Raw genomic sequence first — 19,078 nt, 5'->3', positions numbered from 1 at the left:
ACAGACAGAATCTGAAGCAGGCTCCAGGCTCTGAGCTGTCAGCACAGAGTCGAATGTGGGGCTCGAACCCACATGACCTGAGCTGAAGATCATGAGCTCATGATCATGAGATCATGACCTGAGCTGAAGTCGGACGCTTAAAAGACTGAGCCACCCAGTCTTCTGAGCCATCCGTTCATCTTAATGCATCTGTATCATTACATATATCAAATGGAAAGTTAATATCTGTGGAAATAAGAAATTGTCTTAGTATTTCTTTAAGTACTTTGTTTATACTACATATCTCAGCTATTATATTTGTGCCAGCTACAATACAATTGTTCAATGACATAAAGTATTAAAAGTATACTGCGGCAATTAGACATTTCCAATAAATAATAAGTTGATTGAAAATGAAGCTTACTGCAATTACTTTAAGATTCAAAGCAACGGTCATGAAATTTAGGTGCAATAAATAAGACCTGAAAATTGAACACAACTATTTCTCTTAAAAACCACGCTCTTTCCTTTCTTTTAACATTTCTGGGGTGCCTGGATGGCTCAGTTGGTTGACAGCCCGACACTTGGTTTTGGTTCAGGACATGATCTCATGGTTAATGGGTTCCAGGCTTGTTTTGAGACTCGACAGCACGGAGCCTGTTTGGGATTCTCTCTGTCCCTCTCTCTCTGTTCCTCCCCTGCTCAGGCTCTCTCTTTCTTTATCTCAAAATGAATAAGTAAACTTAAAAAAATATTTCTGTATCTTTTACCAGTTCAAAAGACTTCTTAATTATATCAAGTATAATAATACAGTGAAAGCCAGTGAAACTGCAAAATGGCCTATTTTCCATCTTTTAAAAAGAAAAAAGAAACAGACTAAGGGGATTTACGTTTGTTTTTCTGAAGTCCGTTCCACTACACTTAGAAGGGGGAATTACTGAGAAAACACAGAAACCTGTTATCTCTGAATTGCTAGTCTTTGTGTATAATCTCTGAAGGAGACATGGGATCTACAGTAGTGGAACATATTGGTGCTCCTAGAGAAAAGTAAGTAATACCAGGGACAGTTCTATCTGTGCAAAAGCATCTAGAGAAAAAGATGGAGGTTGGATGCATCAACATAGGTCACATTTCGTTACCATGAACCTCAAGTGATTATTCAAATGATTTATGCTTTTGTTCTTACTACAACTTAAATGATTAGTCCATTTGCTCTGCATTTTAAATGTCCCTTTGTTTGTTTGTTTATTTGTTTATCTATTTAAAATGTTTTATTTTTGCGAGGGGAGGGCAGAGAGAGAGGAGGACAGGATCCGAAGCGGGCTCTGCGCTGACAGCAGCGAGTCTGATATGGGGCTCCAACTCACGAACTGTGAGATCATGACCTGAGCCGAAGGTCAATGCTCAACCGACTGAGCCACTCAGGTGCCTCTAGAACGTTCCTTTAAAAATTAGAAGCATCCATATTGAAACATTATTACATTTATAATAGCCTTGGTATGCAAGGGTATTTGAGCTATATATGGACGTCATCAATTTGATTGGTCAGTCACTCTGGCCAATGGGAGCCCAATGGAATTTATTCTTCCTTCCTTCCTTCCTCTTTCTCTCTCCCTCCTTTTCTTTCTTTTCTTTTCTTTCTTTCTTTCTTTCTTTCTTTCTTTCTTTCTTTCTTTCTTTCTTTCTTTCTTTTAATGCTATCCAGAGAAGCAACATGGTCTTTGATTTCCAGTGGAATCTTGAAAGTAAAAGTGTCTTTATTATTATTATTATTATTATTATTATTATTAGTTAACCTGATGCAGAAGTTCATTTCATATTTAAATCATATTTTCCCCTTGGTGGACTCAATAAAATGCTAATATGAAAAGTCATATAACTTTGACATGTTGATTGATACTTGTATGCTTTGCTATTAAATGCATTGTTTAATACAGACATTCTTTGTTTCCAATTAGCCTCACCTCTTTATTTCATAAGATAGATCAAGAATATGTTTAAAAATCCATAATACTTTTAAAATCATATCCAGGAAGTTTTTACTAGAATAACAGGGATTGTTTTCAAAGATTTCAGAAATTATGTAAAAATTTTCTACATACTACTCACAAGCCTAGACATTATGAGCACAAAATCTGTGAACGAATAATGAGACTGTGGGCAAGCATGTAGATGTATGTGTATGTACTGAGGTTAAAATCTAATGGAATCACTTTTATGTTATAAGCTATATGACATTTGTATTAATAAACAAGCAAGCCCAAAAATGTACTGAAGGAAGAAGCTTTCCAAATTTAAAAAGGAGCTAAGTTTGACAGGTTTTGAGCACTTTTATAACTATCATGCAAAATTGGCATTTTGTGTATCGGGCTATGCAGAGATTAGTCGTTTTCTCAGGAATGAGAGATCTTTAGAAATGTTTAAATGACAAAATAGTTGTTTCTTACCTGAATTCCTTATGCTTATAATCATATTTATTTTTAAAAATATGTTAGATTGGTGACATATTAATAACTGTTGAAGGAAATCGATGATGGTTTCAAAGACAAGTGTGCTGGCCATCTGACTTTAGTATTTGGCTGTGTGGTACAGTGGGCAGAGCATGGCTTGTGAAGTCAATCTAAGAACAAACCACAGCTCCATGATTTATTAGCTGTGTTATACTGGGCAACTCTATATCTGAATATTCTATGCTGCCAAATGTGAACAGTATTATCTATGCCATCAGTTTGCTGAGAGGGCTAAATGAGAATAATGTAAGCAAAACACATAGTACCTGTAACCACATAGGAATTGCTCAATGAATGTAACCTGCACATGTTAGATTTTCCTTCATCCTACAAAATATAATTCTACATTTAATAAAGTACAGTGATCACATCGATTTGATGGGGAAATCATCAGGAATGAACCAATAGTTATTTAGCTTATTTCTTCTCAGTTGTGTGCCTCTAGAAGTTTTGCTGACAGAAAAAGAACTGTAATATAAACTTCGTATCTGATTGAAGTGTGGCAGTATGATTTTGTTATTAAAAATACTTTGATAATTTATAAGATAATAGAGACAGGCATGAAAAAAGCAGTAATTCTTTAATAAGCTCCTTTTTCTAAAGCTAGAGTCTGACTTTATTCATTAATTTGTTGAATAAATATGCAGGCCTACTATGTGCTAACTACTCTGTTAGCAATTAAGGAAAATAAGTTAAAAATAAGAGACATAATTCCCATTCTCACAACTCTCATATTTTTTATAGAAGAGAAGACAAAATAATAAAATGATCAGAATACAATATTTTACTTACTTCACTACACAAATTCAGTCCTTAGAGGTGAAAAGGAGAATTAAGGAAGAATCAGATAATCAGTGCCAAATTTTATTAAGTTGCTTTCTGTATGAGGAGTTTGGATTAAAAAATTATCTTGATGCTTGCCATGAGTCCTACTTCTCTAAATGAAAAATTCAGCTTAAATAATGTAATCTATTAGCTGAATATGCTCAGTGTAATATTCCAGCCCACAGACAATGTTTAATGAAATTAAAATCATTCATTATCAAAGATAAACTAAGAAGAGAACGTGTTGACTAAGGTTTATAAAGCTCCACATGGCTTGGCATCCAGCACTGTACAAATTGATCATAATATTCTGATTTTGAAGAAGTGAATAAAAACAATCTTCACATGGCAGTTGGTTTCCAAATCTTGTTATGAGATTCTGAAGATATTATAATTAGCTTAACTCTTGCCCAACTTTCCACAGTGTTGACTTTAAACGATTTTGCCAGCTGTAAAGCACATGGCAGTCTGTGGAATGAGAGTAAGAAGACATATATGTTCGAAGAATAACAAATTGGCCTGTAACATTTTATATTTTACCCAAAATGTATGTACTAAGCTGCAGAATATGAGATAATATTCCAATGGAAATAATAAAGATTATACTTACTAAATGTTAAGAATAATGAACAATGTTTTACTAAAGCCATGAATAAGCGTCTCAAAAAAATTTTTTTTGAAGATGAATTGTAGGAGTATGCTATCTTAGCTCTCATTACATCTTTTAAGAGGATTTGTTTCTCCTTAGGCCATCTAGGAATATGGTCTAAAAGCAGAATCTTCTAATTTCTTATGAAAATTCTTTTTGTTTAAAGTTTATTTATTTTGAGAGAGAGAGAGAGAGAGAGAAAGAGAAGAGAGCATGTGCATGCATGTGGGAAGGGGAAGAGAGAGAGGGAGAGAAGGAATCCCAAGCAGGATCCGCTCTGTCACCATGGAGCCCGACAAGAGACTCAATCCTACGAACCATGAGATCATGACATAAGCTGAAATCAAGAGTCAGATGCTTAACCGACTGAACCACCCAAGTGCCCCACAAAGTTCTCTTTATATAATAGGAATTGGAATCCGGAGTGTAAAAATTAAATAGAAAGTCCACCCATGATTGGGAGAAGAAAAAGGAGAATAAAATAGATGCAGAGCTGTGAGCGGGGAAAAGTGGACATATTCCTTAGTACAGACCAAAATTTTATTAGAATAGCCTGAGGATATATGCTTCAGGTTTAGACAAGTTTTGACCTTAATCTCTGCCCATGATGCAGCTCTGACCACTGCCATAAACTTTAGGCTTGGCTCCTGACCCTGTCACCACATTCTCGCTCTATTTTGGTAGTGTTTGTTTCAAACCCACCGCAGTTGTGGCTTCATCGATCAGGCACCTGCACTGTTATTGGACCATATACTTGGTTTGACTTCAGCCATCTCTGTCACTAAAGTGGGAATGATAAAATTAAAACTCATTCCTTTGTTAGGATTGTAGTTGTAAATGTAAAAAATAGTTAATCTTCATTTAAAATTATAGGATCCAAAGTCTGAAAGGAGCTTGTGGATAACTGGTTTATTCTCTTGTTCACACACTGATATAATATTAAAACAATGTGTCACAATGAAAATGTAAGGATTTAGATATTTTTCCAACTAAAAGTTGTTTTTCTATGTAGTCTATAGTCTGCACTGCCCCACCCTCTTTACAAGTTGGCTTTTCCTGGGTTCCATGCTTGTCTGTTCTCACAGAATGCATTTTCTTTAGGTGATCTTATTCACTCCGCTGTCTTTACTTTATATCTATATCATGATGATTCTTGGATATATCATTTGCTTCAAACTATTCTAAGGTCTATTGTCTATGATTCAGTAAAGGATATTAGAATGAACAGTCATAAAAGCAAAGGGGAAAACCTAGAGGGAGAGATACCAGAAAAATCAGGAGAGAGAATGGTTGTGTCTACCCCAAAATTCATATGTTGAAATTCTCTCAAAGAAAATTCGTATGTTGAAACTCTCTCAAAGTGATGGCGTTAGGCATGGGGGTCTATGGGAGGTGATTAGGTCACAAGGAAGGGTCCTCATGAATGGGATTAGTGCATTATAAAAGTAACCCTACAGAAATCCTTTATCCATTCTACTGTATGAGGCTATAGTGAAAAAGTGGCTATCTATGAACCAGGAAGAGTGCCCACATCAGATATTGAATTTGCTGGGACCATGTTCTGGGAATTCCCAGTTTTCAGAAGTGTGAGAAACGAGTTATTTATAAGAACCAACTTATACAGTTTTTGTTATGGCAACCCGAATGGACTAAGAGGATTTCAAGTAAATCTCAATATTACACGATTCAGAAGAGTGAAAAATTAACAGCTATGAAAACAGTTCATAATATTTTTCAGTCAAGGTCACTGGTGATCTTGGTGAGGGAATTATAATGGAACTGGGTAAATTCATACTGGATTGAAGAATCTTAAAGAGTAAAGTGGAAGTGAAGAATGGAAGGCAACATGTATAGAGTTTCAAGAACAATGATGTGCATAGGGAAACTGTGCTTAAAATTTTTCAAAAAATGAATTAGACATGTCAGCAAACATGTTTTATTGCAGGCAAGGGCTATGAAGATAGTAGGTAATAACACCCAAAGCACACATGCACAAAACATGGTACTTGCAAGAGTGGGATATGCAAATATGAAAATTGCATGATCCAAAACCTCAAGCATTTTACAACTGTGGGTAAGAGAAGGAATATAGATAAGGCAAAACGAAACAAGCTTTTAAAATATACGTATACGTGAAAAATGCAACAAGACACAGAGAAACAGAATCATTTTGATTAAGAGGATGGAACAGCGAATATTTCAGGGTAGGTGGTATTGAAAGGTATTGAAACTGAGTTTTAAAGGGTAAGTATGGTTTTAATCTGTAAAGAAAGGGAGGAAGCAAATTCTGGGCTGGCTGGCAAAAGTGACTGAAACAGAAGGATGACTTGGTGAATGGTTCCTAGTTGGTTTGATTAGGTTGCAAGGAAGGATATATTCGAAATGCCAAGATGTATTGGTACATTAAGATTTTATTTTATAAGCTTTTAAAAGTTCTTGAGTAAGTAATTATTTCCCAAGAAGTGGGAAGTAGCATATTCCTGCCTATATTTGAGAAAAATAATTCTTATGACAGTGGGTAAGAGGAAAGGGTACTATTTTAATAACCAAGGTGAAGAATATTGAGGACTAAAGAAAATACTTAATGAAGAAGGCAGATCTGATAAATATCAAGGAGATGAGACAAACAAGATTTTTTAACAAAACAAGTTTTGATGCCAAAGCCCAGTTGAAAAGGGGTCAAATATGGCAATGTAAATTTCTGTTCAGCTCAATGCTATCTGGTACCCTCTAGAGAACTCTTGTCATTTAGAGATGAAGGCACTGATAAAAAGCATCTTTTCTATGAAATAGGAGGTCAGAGTCTGAGGTCAAGATATTTACCAACACCTTAGATAAGCTTTGCATTATTTCATGTAACATATGAAAATATATCTGGAATGGGTACATGGCCATTAAATGATGACTCTTCCCATTTCTTTATGAAGTTAAGAAGCTTACCAATTTGGGAAAACAGAAAGCACAAATATGGTGGTCAAATAAACTTTTAATTTGGTCAGCAAGACTCTTTTTTATTTTTTATTTAAAATTTTTTTAAATGTTTATTTATTTTTGACAGAGAGAGAGAGAGAGAGAGAGAGAGAGAGAGAGAGAGAGAGAGACAGAGAGAGAGAGACGGAGCATGAGCGGGGGAGGGGCAGAGAGAGAGGGAGACACAGAATCCAAAACACGCTCCAGGCTCTGAGCTGTCAGCACAGAGCCCGAGGCGGGGCTCGAACTCACAGACCGCGAGATCATGACCTGAGCCGAAGTCGGACGCTCAACCGACTGAGCCACCCAGGCACTCCAAGACTCTTAACTGTGAAACAGGCTGACAGAACTTAACTGAAGAATAAGTACAAAATCCAAATTAAGTTATAAAGATACCAAAAGAAGTACTTAGATACAAAAATTGAACAACAAACTATAAATTACACTCAATCAAATCTTACTATATTTTTTTCTTAGAAATGAAAAAAATTAAAAACTTGCCATGAAATTATATGGGTTGATTGGGTATTGGGGGCTTCTGAACAATACACTGAAAAGAAGAACCATGTAGTTGTGCCCCTCATTCAGAAACGAAGTTAAATGCAACAGAGACATCCAGAAAGAAAGGGTTTAGTAATAAAAGAGAGAAGAACACAGAGAGAAAAATGTCAGAGACAGTCAGAAGGAGGATGTAATCACAGAAGTCAACGGTCAAAGCTAAGAGAATCATTCTTAATGAACATTTCTTGATTTCAGAATGGTATTCAGAACTCAACTAAAGCATCTTGAAGAAGAATGACTTTTTGGTACAGGGAATTTGATCAAAACATGCGAAATGCAGGGAAATTCTTAGTATGTGTCTATACATTCCGTCTAACATTTTCAAGAATGACAATTGACACCAACCTTGGTTAATCAGCCAACAGATATTTACTGAATGTTTGCTATGTGCATAATACTGCAACACTATGAAAATTTTCCAGGGGGTACACAAAATTTGTTACACATAATATGTCGCCAGGATGCTGAACATTTAGCTAGGAAAATGAAAGTGAAATGCATAAAACAATTGCAGTCTCTGAAGTGTTTGGTTTTACTAAAGAGTGTAATAGAAGGTAAGAAGAATGAAATCATTCTAGGTTGGGATAACTAGAGCTGGAATTTGAAATATAGTAAGAAAATTTGAAAAAATTCTACTAGAGGTAGAATTTGAGAGTTAAATCTTGAATCTAGTCCCAGGAGCTAATGGATGAATAAACAATAGATGAATTGGTGGAATAAGAAAGAATGTGGGTATTCTTGGTAAGGAGAATGGTGCAAGCGAAATCTAGGTTGAGCAGGCCATATGCAGAGGGCAACGAGCAAAGCTACCCCTTCAAAGAAGCAGGTGAATTTTGGGAAGAACCTGTGAATTTTGATACAGTGAGTGGAGTTCACATTTGTTTATTATGTCTGAATTGTGGAATATTGGAAATATTTGTGGATTATGGTGATGATGGTGATTGATATTGCTATTAAACATCCCATCTATAAATACATGTTATACAGGTTAAGAGTTTGAGTCCAGAAGTAATGTCAGACAAATCTGGATTCAAATCTGACACCTCTATTTAGTACCTATGTCAGCTTCAGCATATTCCTCACTCTTAGCTTCTCTGGGTGTAAAAAACAGCATAAATATACCTCATGCCACAGGATTATTGCAGATTTTAAATAAGAAAATGTTTATTAAGTATTCAGCATAGAACTTGCCACATAGCACTAAACGACTGTTATCTCTATTATCTTCATTAAGATCATTATTTTATTACAGAATGACCTTTTATTCATATTTTCATATTTATGAAAATAAATGTGTCCTGTTTTTTCATATTTAAGCTGTGTTTATGTCAAAATTTATATTCAGTTATAAGATTGAGTAAAGATCAGTTCTACTCAAGTTGGAATATAGAGAAAAAAAAATAAAGACCTCCAAATAGTAGGGATTTTTTTTTGTAGTTTACAATTAAACAAAATGCTTATTTTGGAGTGTGCGGAATTATAAAAGATGTGATGGTGATCAATATTGGACCAATAAAACGAATGGAAATTAAGCAGGGGTCCTTGGTATGATCATGTAGGCTATACATGGAATTTCTCCTGGGGTACTTTTTCCATGGACTATGATATATAGAGCACCCTAAGAACTGGATGTTAGCAGATTTGAGGAAAGGGCCTCTCCAGTGATTCTTACAGTATGGAATTCACAAATAAGTTATATTTGATTTTATAATGTTGATACCACAGCAAGGACTTGTATAGTCCTAGAATATCTTCTAGCTTAAATGACTGATGTAAGGGAACACAGGTGGTAGCTCAGAAGGGTATTTCTTAATGGGTTTGCCAAGAGCATGGAAGAGTAAATTGGACATGGATGAGGCTCAAAGCACACAGATGAGTAGTTAAGAAGAGACTAAAGAATTTGGTTTTAATAAACCATGAGCCTGTAATTGCTGCATTCATTACTTTAACTCTGTTTTTCTATTCCTATAAGAAGAACAAAAGCACATATGTGACAGCAGCAGGAAGCTTTGCTATTCACAATTCTAAAATCGTGAAATAAGTTTTAGTCTCAAAAGCCTAAGCTAAAAAAAAGGTAAAGTTCTGTAGAGGAAATGCAAAATACCGTGAGGTCAAAAGTATAAGTCATTATAGGTTGTTTTGAATGCTCCAATAAAATCAAATTAAAAAAACATGCTTTTGTTTTGAGGAAAACTAGATAGACACTAAATAATGGATGGGTTTACATGTTTCCAAGCTGGCAGCTTGGAGTTAGTAAAGAGGTAGCCAGGTTTACGTTTAGTTTGGTCATTACTACAAGTCACTTTTTCTTTTTTTCCTAAGGCTTGGATGATCTGAGTGAGGGTCGAGGAGAACCAATGGAAAAAACCAAGCTGAATTTAACAAAAGGCTAGCATTGTCATCTCCACAGTTGCTGGACATATCATTTATCTGAAAACAGAGGAGCAGGTGGTTTCTGAAATCCAAGCCAGAAACAAACATTAAATATCACTTAGAGGCCCAGCAGTTTCCAACAAAGATTATACTCTTCAGTTGTTAAATAATAAGTATTACTGGACATGTGAAACAAAAGATCCTTTAAGTTTACATTATTACTATCAGAAAATAAGTGTTTTTGACAAATTAAACAAAACGATTCTTAAAGCTTATATTGTTGCAAATTTATTCGAAGTAGGTGTTTATGTGGCTGGAATAGTCCCTTGCTTCCAAACACAGAATTAGAAGAGTCAATTCTTATTGATCAGAGCATTTAAAACATGGAAGATAAACAGAAAAGGTGAATCATAAATTAATGAAGACATGGTGGGAATGTAAATACAATTTCTAGCCTCCAACTTCAATTTGAAGGCAGGTGACAATTCAGGAGAGGCTGTTCCCACAGAAAAAGTCACTACAATAAAAATATACAAAAAATACACATTTTACATATGTGGATTCAATTTTTTCTATATACTGAAACGCACCATAGTACTCTGCATTTCCTCTCACTTTACAATGTTATATTTAAATTGTGGAGTTTAACTAGTTACACTCCCCAAATCATTCAGTAGCAGAGCAGTGTCTCATAATCAGAAAAACCTCAACGAATAATTCTCTTTATTAAAAGCCACCATTTTCACCCCATCTCAGTTTCCCAGGTTCCCTTCAAATCAGTTATCGGAAGACCTTTCCCATTCTCATTAACTTTGTTGAGTACATTGGCAGGACATTAGATGTTACCTAAATAGGAATCTATTTAAGGAACATTACAAATATGCATTTTATGTCCTCCAAACAACTAAAAATGGTAGTAGAATAAATTTGGTAAGTTGATAACAGAACTTGTTGAAAGAAATTTTCAGTCCATGTAAGGTAAAATAAAATGGAAAACCTTTGTGGCAGAAGAAACAGCACTGTCATATGTTAAAGAAATATACTTCCCATACACCCACATGTAAAATCAAAATAGAAGAGAATCAATAAAACCAGTAAGCTCTCTTTGGAAGAAAAATGCCATTTTCTTTAGCTCAGAAATCTGAAAGCTTTTAACTTGTAACAATGAAATAAATTTTATCTTGTGGGGGCCCCAATCAAGACACTCGGTACTGTTCACAGTCTATCATTACGGTCAAATGAGCCTCATCCCACTTCCTTCCATCACTGACAATTGCAAACAGGCTTGTTGTGAGAGGGTAGCTTAGCATTTTTAAACTGCAGGTGATTTATTTAGCAGATTTCACTTGTGAAAATAATTCCTAATTTTCACATTCATAACCTAAAAGAAATCAGGACTGGCGCTCCTGGGGGCTCAGCTGGTTGAGCGTCCGACTTCGGCTCAGGTTCTGAACTCTCTCGGTTTTGTGAGTTTGGGCCCCACGTCAGGTCCTGCGCTGACAGTGCTGGGGAGACTGCTTGGGGTTCTCTTTCTCCCTCTCTCTCTGCCCCTCCCCCACTCATGCTGTTTCTGTTTCTCTCAGAATAAATAAACTTAGAAATTTTTTAAAAAGAGAAAGAAATCAGGACTAGTGTAATGGAAATCAAGGTGTATCTTAATACGCATTTTCATCTGGAAGTAACTCCATGAGTGTGTAACCTAACATGAAGTTTAAATAAATTTGCCTAATGCGGTTCACCTTTGGTTTTACTTTTACACATCCTCTGAGCGGGATTTCTGGTTTTAAATGTAGACAGCTATTTTTTTCCAAATAGCTAACCATGACAGTTGACTGAAAAATTGCTTCACAATAAGATATATATAGTTTAAAATAGTCTGTTGAAATTTTCTTTAATGTTTATGTATTTTTGAAGGAGAGACAGAGCGTGAGCAGGGGAGGGGTGGAGAGAGAGGGAGACACAGCATCCGAAGCAGGCTCCAGGCTCTGAGCTGTCAGCACAGAGCCCAATGTGGGGCTCAAACTCATGAACCGTGAGATCATGACCTGAGCCAAAGTCAGATGCCCAACTGACTGAGCCACCAAGGCATCCCTAAAATAGTCTTTTTAAATTAAAAATAATTTCCTCTATAAATATGGCCAATTCATCTTTGACATAGCAACAAAGACAATACAATGGTGGACAGTCTCTTCAACAAATGGTTCTGGAAGAACCGGGCATCCACATGCAAAAAAGGAATCTAGACACAGACCTGAGACCCTTCACAAAAGTTAACTCAATAGGGATCATAGACATAGATACTTATATCTTATAGTATAGTTTATGCAAAACTATAAAACTCCTAGAGGATAACCTAGGAAAAGCCAAGATGACCTTGGGTATGGTGATGCTTTTTTGGATGAGAACCAAAACAGTCCATGAAAGAAATAATTACTAAGCTGGACTTCATTAAAATTAAAAACTTCTGCTTTGTAGAAGACAACATCAGGAAAGTTAGAAGATGAGCCACAGACTGAAGGAATATATTTGAAAAAGATACACCTGATAATGGATTATTATCCAAAATACACAAAGAACTCTTAAAACTCAACAATAAGAAAACAAGTGACAGTTTAAAAAATGAACTAAAGACCTTGACAGATATGTTGCCAAAGAAGATAATACATACAGATGGCAAATAAACATCATAGGCCATCAGGGAAATGCAAATTAAAACAACAAGATATCACTATATACCTATTAGGATGGCCAAAAATCAGGACATTGACAACACCAAATGCTGGTGAGGATATGGAACGATAGGAACTCTCATCCATTGCTGGTGGGAATGCAAAATGGTATACCTATTTTGGAAGACAAGTTGGAAGTTTCTTACAAAATTAAACTACGCTGTTGCCATACAGCATAACAATCTCACTCTGTGGTATTTACCCAAAGGAGTTGAAAACAGGTATACACATGCACATGGATGTTTATAGCAGCTTTATTCACAATTGCAAAAACTTAGAAGCAACCAAGATGTCCTGTAGTGCATGAATGGATAAGTTGTGGTACCTCTAAATACTGGGATATTATGCAGTGCTAAAAAATCATGAGATACTAAGCTATAAAAAACACGGAGGAATCATAAATGGCTACTATTAAGTGACAAAAGCTAATGTGAAAAGGCTACATACTGTATGATTCTGACTATATGACATTCTGGAAAAGGCAAAACTCTGCAGACAGTAGAAAGATCAGTGGTTCCCAGGGGTTGGGGTTGTGGGGGGGGGGGGGAAGATGAACAGGCAAAGCACAGAGGATTTTTAGGGCAATGAAATATTCTGTATGCTATTATAATGTTGGATATATAGCATTATACTTTTGTCCAAACCCACAGAATGTACAACACCAGGAGTGAATGCTAAGGTTAACTATGGACTTTGGGGGATTATGATGTGTCAATGTAGGTTCATTCTTGGTAAAAAATGTACCATTCTGGTGAGTGATACCGATGGTGGGGGAGGCTGCTATGTACGTGTAGAAATATGGGAAATCCCTACGCCTTCCTTTCAATTTTGCTGCCAGTCTAAAATTTCTTTAAAAAAATAAAATCTATAAAAATTTAAAATAAATTCATATGCCACTAGACAGTAAATTTAATGTTATTCATTTTGTCTGGACGTGTCTCTGAAACTGTATACGGTAAAACTCTATAGAAATCAACAATGGCTTAGCATATATAAATATGATTACTAAATCACTAGGTCATCTAACTTTCTAGATTAATATTAACATTCTGTCTAGATATTTGAACCACTTTGCATTGTTATAGATCATGAAATTGAAACAGTAAGATAAGGACTGAACTACTTTACCTGGGATTTGCATTTATTAACAGTTGAATTAAGTGAATGAATAAAAATTTAAATATTATGCCCTATGTTTGAGGACATTTTGAAGTTTACAAAGATATGTGCCTTACTAAAAAGTTGAGTTGCTCATCATACTAAAGGTTGTCTCTAAAGAATTACAACAATGGCAAAGAAACTTCACTTTTTAAATTTACTTATTTTAAAAACAGTTATTAATAACCTAACAAATAGCAAAAAATATACTAGGAGATAAAATTGTAAGGAAGCATAAATTTCTCTTAAAAACACAGACATCCACATAGATGCTTATAATACATATGAGAGGTGTAACAATGTGATTACAAAAAATAGTAACTTACATAACTATGTACCAGACACAGGTCTAAGTTCTGTACTTACATTAACTTATTTAATCCTCAAAACAATTTTATGAGGTAAGTTTGATATTGCAAGCCTCACTTAATGAATGAAAAAATAGGCACAGTGGGGTTAAATGACTTGTCGAAGTTTACACAGGTAACGCCTCTTATTAGAGGGCCTGAACAATAATGAAAATAAGTAAATAAGCATACACAAGGAAGAACATGAGAAGTCATCTAAGGGTGCTATGAATCAAGAGTTGCAGGGATTCACAGGAGAAAGAGCTGACAAAAATTTGCAAGAAACACACAAGTCTCAGGGCGATAGCTGGCATTTGACCCATCTCTGAAAGCGTTTAAAAGCAGGGATAGAGGCAGGGGTTGGGCATCCTGGGCAGTCAAAGCAACATAATCAAATGTGGACATGGAAGACCAGAGGTTGTGTTCACACAGTGGGTTGTCCAGCTTGACTAAAGGGTAGGGCAACTGACGTCTGTCTGTCTATGGGGTGCAGGCAAACCCTAGTGGCACAGTCCTTCCTGTCTCCTCTGTGCTTCCAGCCTTCAGGTTGGGTGCCTGGGAGTCAGCTGTGTGTCAGTGCAGGCTGTAGGGCACAGGCTAAGAGGAGTACTGTCTTAGCTATTATCTGAGTTAGAAGGAAACAGAAGGTGTGCTCTCAGTCCCTAAAGAAGAGATGGGTGGAACAGCAATAATGACATTTGAAAGCACGAGCAAGACATCACAAAACCGTATCTGAGCTTTGCAGATGCCAATGGAGGAGAACTAACAGAGGCACTGGGTCCAGAGGCCAAAGCGAAGAGGACTCCAGACTTCCCTGTTTATTTTCCTCTGCTACCCCTGCTTGCAAAGGAGCTAGGTGCTTTTTGAGAAGCAGGAGTCAGCTACGTTTTTACATTTGGCTTGGTACAAATACAGGAAAAAAATCTCTCATAAATGTTTCTTGTGTTCTGAGAAATAAAAAATGGGATGAATGGACATATGTTATAATCAGAGAATCTTGCTTTGGGCCCAATTTTTCAGGAAGAAAAACTGTTGTAAGATGAAAATGTTACAAGTAAGAACATATGGGTTTCACAGTAATATCAGTTGATAACTTAATGGGCTGTGTCTCCTTGGCAGCACAGAACTAAAGTGTGTGTGGCTCTTATTCCTTCTAAATCTACCTCAAGCAACATACACAATTACCTGTTACTATACTCATATCGCAAATGGGATAACAGAGGCAGAGTTTTTTTTTTTAATGATTTGTTCATGGTCACTAGGTGAAGTGAGTTTCTCCTCATCAGGATTTTATCCACACTTCCTTTCTGAAACATATGTGATATGGGGCTATAGGCACTCCCTTTTGTCTCGCTGTCAAACAATGAGGGGAGCAGATTCCATGATTTAGAAAGGTTCTCTACATTTATAAAGCAATTAATGGTTTTCAAGGCAGTTTCACATACACCGCCATCCTCCGGTCAGTCCTGCCACACAGGAGTGTGTGTCCAACAGAAGATAAATGTAGAGATGGGGGCTTGTCCACGGCTCTTGGTATTTAAAGCAGAGATTCAAATCCCGGATAACCCAGGGCTTTGGGGTTAGTATCTGTGGGTCCAAGTCCAATGCTCTTTAAACTGTAAGATGGCGCTTTCTATCTAAAAAATCTGTACCATATATAGATAAAACTAAAAGAGACCAGTGAAAATAATAGATATTAGGAAGTGAAACTTTTTACTCAATGAAAAAATCATGTCTGATCAGAGTTCTATTCTATAAATGACAATGAGGGTTTAAAAATTGATGTTGATGGTAAAAATGAGTTTGTAATTCATATTCTCTATCTTTGATTAATGTACTTTCTAGAGAATGTGTATAAGAGAAAATTGTGGAGTTAATCCAACAAAATCTAGTAATCAATTAAAATCCTGTGATATGGTTCAGGAATAAAGATGACCTAAAAGTCATTAAAAGATGAATCTGAATATTCCTGATGATAGAAAAGTCTCTCTATATTTTTTGTCTATTTATTTACCAGTAGCTAACTCTTTCAGAAAGTGTTATCCTTTGCAGATGAGAAACGTTTTTTGTTTTTTGTTTTTTTTTAATTTTTTTTTAACGTTTATTTATTTTTGAGACAGAGAGAGACAGAGCATGAACGGGGGAGGGTCAGAGAGAGGGAGACACAGAATCTGAAAGAGGCTCCAGGCTCTGAGCTGTCAGCACAGAGCCTGACGCAGGGCTCGAACTCACGGACTGTGAGATCATGACCTGAGCCGAAGTCAGCCGCTTAACCGACTGAGCCACCCAGGTGCCCCGTGAGAAACGTTTTTAAAAAAAGTTTATTTATTCTGAGAAAGAGACAGAGGGAGAAAGACAGTCAGTGTGATTGGAGAAGGGGTAGAAAGAGAGGGAGAAAGAGAGAATCCCAAGCAGGCTCTGCACTTGTTAGCTCAGAGACCAACTAGGGGCTCAAACTCATGAACTGTGAGATCATGCCCTCAGCCAAAATCAAGAGTTGGATGCTTAATCGACTGAGCCACCCAGGCACCCCCAGAGGAGACATGTTTTGATCAGGTAGCCTTTATCTGTTTCTTGATAGATGTAATAAAAGGAAAAGGAAAAGGAAAAATCCACATATTAATAAGTTATATTTGTTTAAGCTTTGTGACAAGAAGATTAAAATTAAATTTACATTTTTTTAAATGTTTGTTTTTTAGAGAGAGAGAGGCAGACTGCAAGTGGGGTAGGGGCAGAGAGAGAGGGAGAGACAGAATTAGAAGCAGGCTCCAGGCTTGAGCTGTCGGCACAGAGCCCAATGCGGGGCTTGAACCCACGAACTGTAAGATCGTGGCCTGAGCCAAAGTCGGACGCTTAACCGACTGAGCCACCCAGGCACCCCTAAAATTAAATTTAAATTGCGGTTTCAGATGATCTTGTTTCCGTGGCCCCTATTACCACAGCACATTTTACATCCATGCTTTCTTTTTTATTTCTTGAATCTTTAGTTAACATTTCAAAGATAGGCCAAAGCACTCTGCATTTCAGCACTGATTTGTCTCTGGAACACAATACCCACTTCTGTTTGACAGCCTCTGTAATCATTATCAACATTTTCAGCTCAAAGCCTATAGACAGGTCATTTGCTAAAAGAGAGGTGTTGAAGTTGTGCTTTTTTTCTAATTATTTTTCATCTGGCCAAATAACAGCTGTACAGCTATGCATTTCCAGTTTGTCAAATATTTAACACATGACCATCCGGGTAGTAGGTATTACATTTTAGGGACTATATTTCTTCACCCTTAAATTAACTTATTCTTTTTCAGACTTGCCCATTAGCTCAATGTTTTATTTTTTTCACTTTTAAAAAGAAATAAACACAAGCCACAGAAAGATGGGCTTTTATATAATGAGTTAACAAATCTTTACTGCCATTTTCAACTGTAGTTTAATGAGACTCTCAGCATGACCCTTCTATTATCCTTTTGTGAATCAGAGCTGCACTAGCTAAAAAAATGTGTGGGCCATGTATACTGAAGATAAAAATACAGCAAGAAGACAATTTAAATAGATCATATGTTTTGGAAAGATTATCTGTCAGAAAGATCAGAAAAAATTAAATTTAAAATTATAACATCCTACTCAGAACTATCTATTATTTGTTACTGGATAAGGAAATCCATTTCACATATAATGTCCATGTTTTATATAATAAAATCCATATTAGAAAGCATTGGAGATTACAAATTACTTAAGTTTCCTGTTAATACCTTATCGTACCCTGGAAAGAATAATGCAGATTCTTAAGTTACAGGGGGCTAAGACCAAAGATAATTTTAAGATGAGGAACAGTACAAGACAGTGTAGTGATCTTGGCCTTGGATGCACATTAAATTCAAATGGGGAAGTTTTATAAACTATCATTCCCAGGCCTCACCAACTACATAAGAATCTCTAGAAGTGACACCCAGCCATTTACATTTTTTAATGGGTCTGCTGAGGATTCTATTATTCATTCATGAGGGGAACCACATAGACAGTGATTATAAGCACAGATCTGTGGTAAGATGATCTAAATTCTAAGTGGCTCCTGGTTATTAACTATGAACAAATTATTTAATTTTCCTTGGTACTAGTTTTCATCTGTAAATCAAGTACCCATTTCTTTGGGTTATTTCAAGAGTTAGATGAGCTAATTCTTGGCATAAATTAAGTTACTATTACTATTATGCAGTGGGAAGAAGCCATTTCATGTGCAGGTCAAGTGTGACAGTATGTGTCAAGTTCTGAAGTTTTAGTGCCTGCACCCCAATACCTGGTGGCATTCCAGATTTTCATTATCGTATCACTTCCTGAATTAGGGCTTCAAATTTTTCTTTAGAGGTACTTTTGTGCCTTCTTGAAGCAATAAAACAGCATGGTTAAGAGCATAAATTCAGGAGCCAATAGACAAGTTTGAATCTTAACTGTGCCCTGTATTAGTTCTGTGACATTGACCAAACATTCAACACTTCTGTCCCTCAGTTTACTCATCTGTAAAACTGGCTAATAGTACCTGCCTCAGAGAGATGTTGTGATGAGTAAATGCATTAACGAATATAATATATAAAGAGCTGGTGTGTTTCCAGAACATTATAAAGTACATAATCATTATCATGATTATGATAATGATGATGGTAATAAGCAAAGTCCTTTATTGATGTTTCCAACAAAGGGGTCTATCTTCCATGAGTGAAAAAATCTAATATTGTGCCAAATAGACCTTTCCATTCTTCTTAGCTGTTCCCCCACACAGGATCCACTGGAATGCCATATCGTATTTATGAGAACCATGTATGAAGAGTAAAGTTTTCAAGGACAAGGTTCACATCTTTCTTATTTATCTATGAGTTCACAGAATTTTTAGAAGTAATGATTCAAATCTATCTCCACTTCTTGCAAATGGTATGAACATGTTCTATTGGTGGTTAACAAGTAGCATCTTCTTTATATATACAT

The 19,078-nt window shown here is 36.1% G+C and overlaps 1 protein-coding gene across 1 annotated transcript in view; it reads right to left on the bottom strand.

Moving 5' to 3' along the window:
- The window catches only part of BANK1 (B cell scaffold protein with ankyrin repeats 1), a 313,953-nt gene that overhangs the window by 47,551 nt on the left and 247,324 nt on the right, over positions 1 to 19,078 (bottom strand). The window lies entirely within an intron of this gene.

The sequence above is a fragment of the Panthera onca genome, chromosome B1 (genome assembly GCF_046562875.1).
Source record: "Panthera onca isolate mPanOnc1 chromosome B1, mPanOnc1 haplotype 2, whole genome shotgun sequence".
Classification (NCBI taxonomy): domain Eukaryota; kingdom Metazoa; phylum Chordata; class Mammalia; order Carnivora; family Felidae; genus Panthera; species Panthera onca.
The sequence above is the reverse complement of the archived record's forward strand: the minus strand, read 5'-3'. Positions and strand labels throughout refer to the sequence as shown.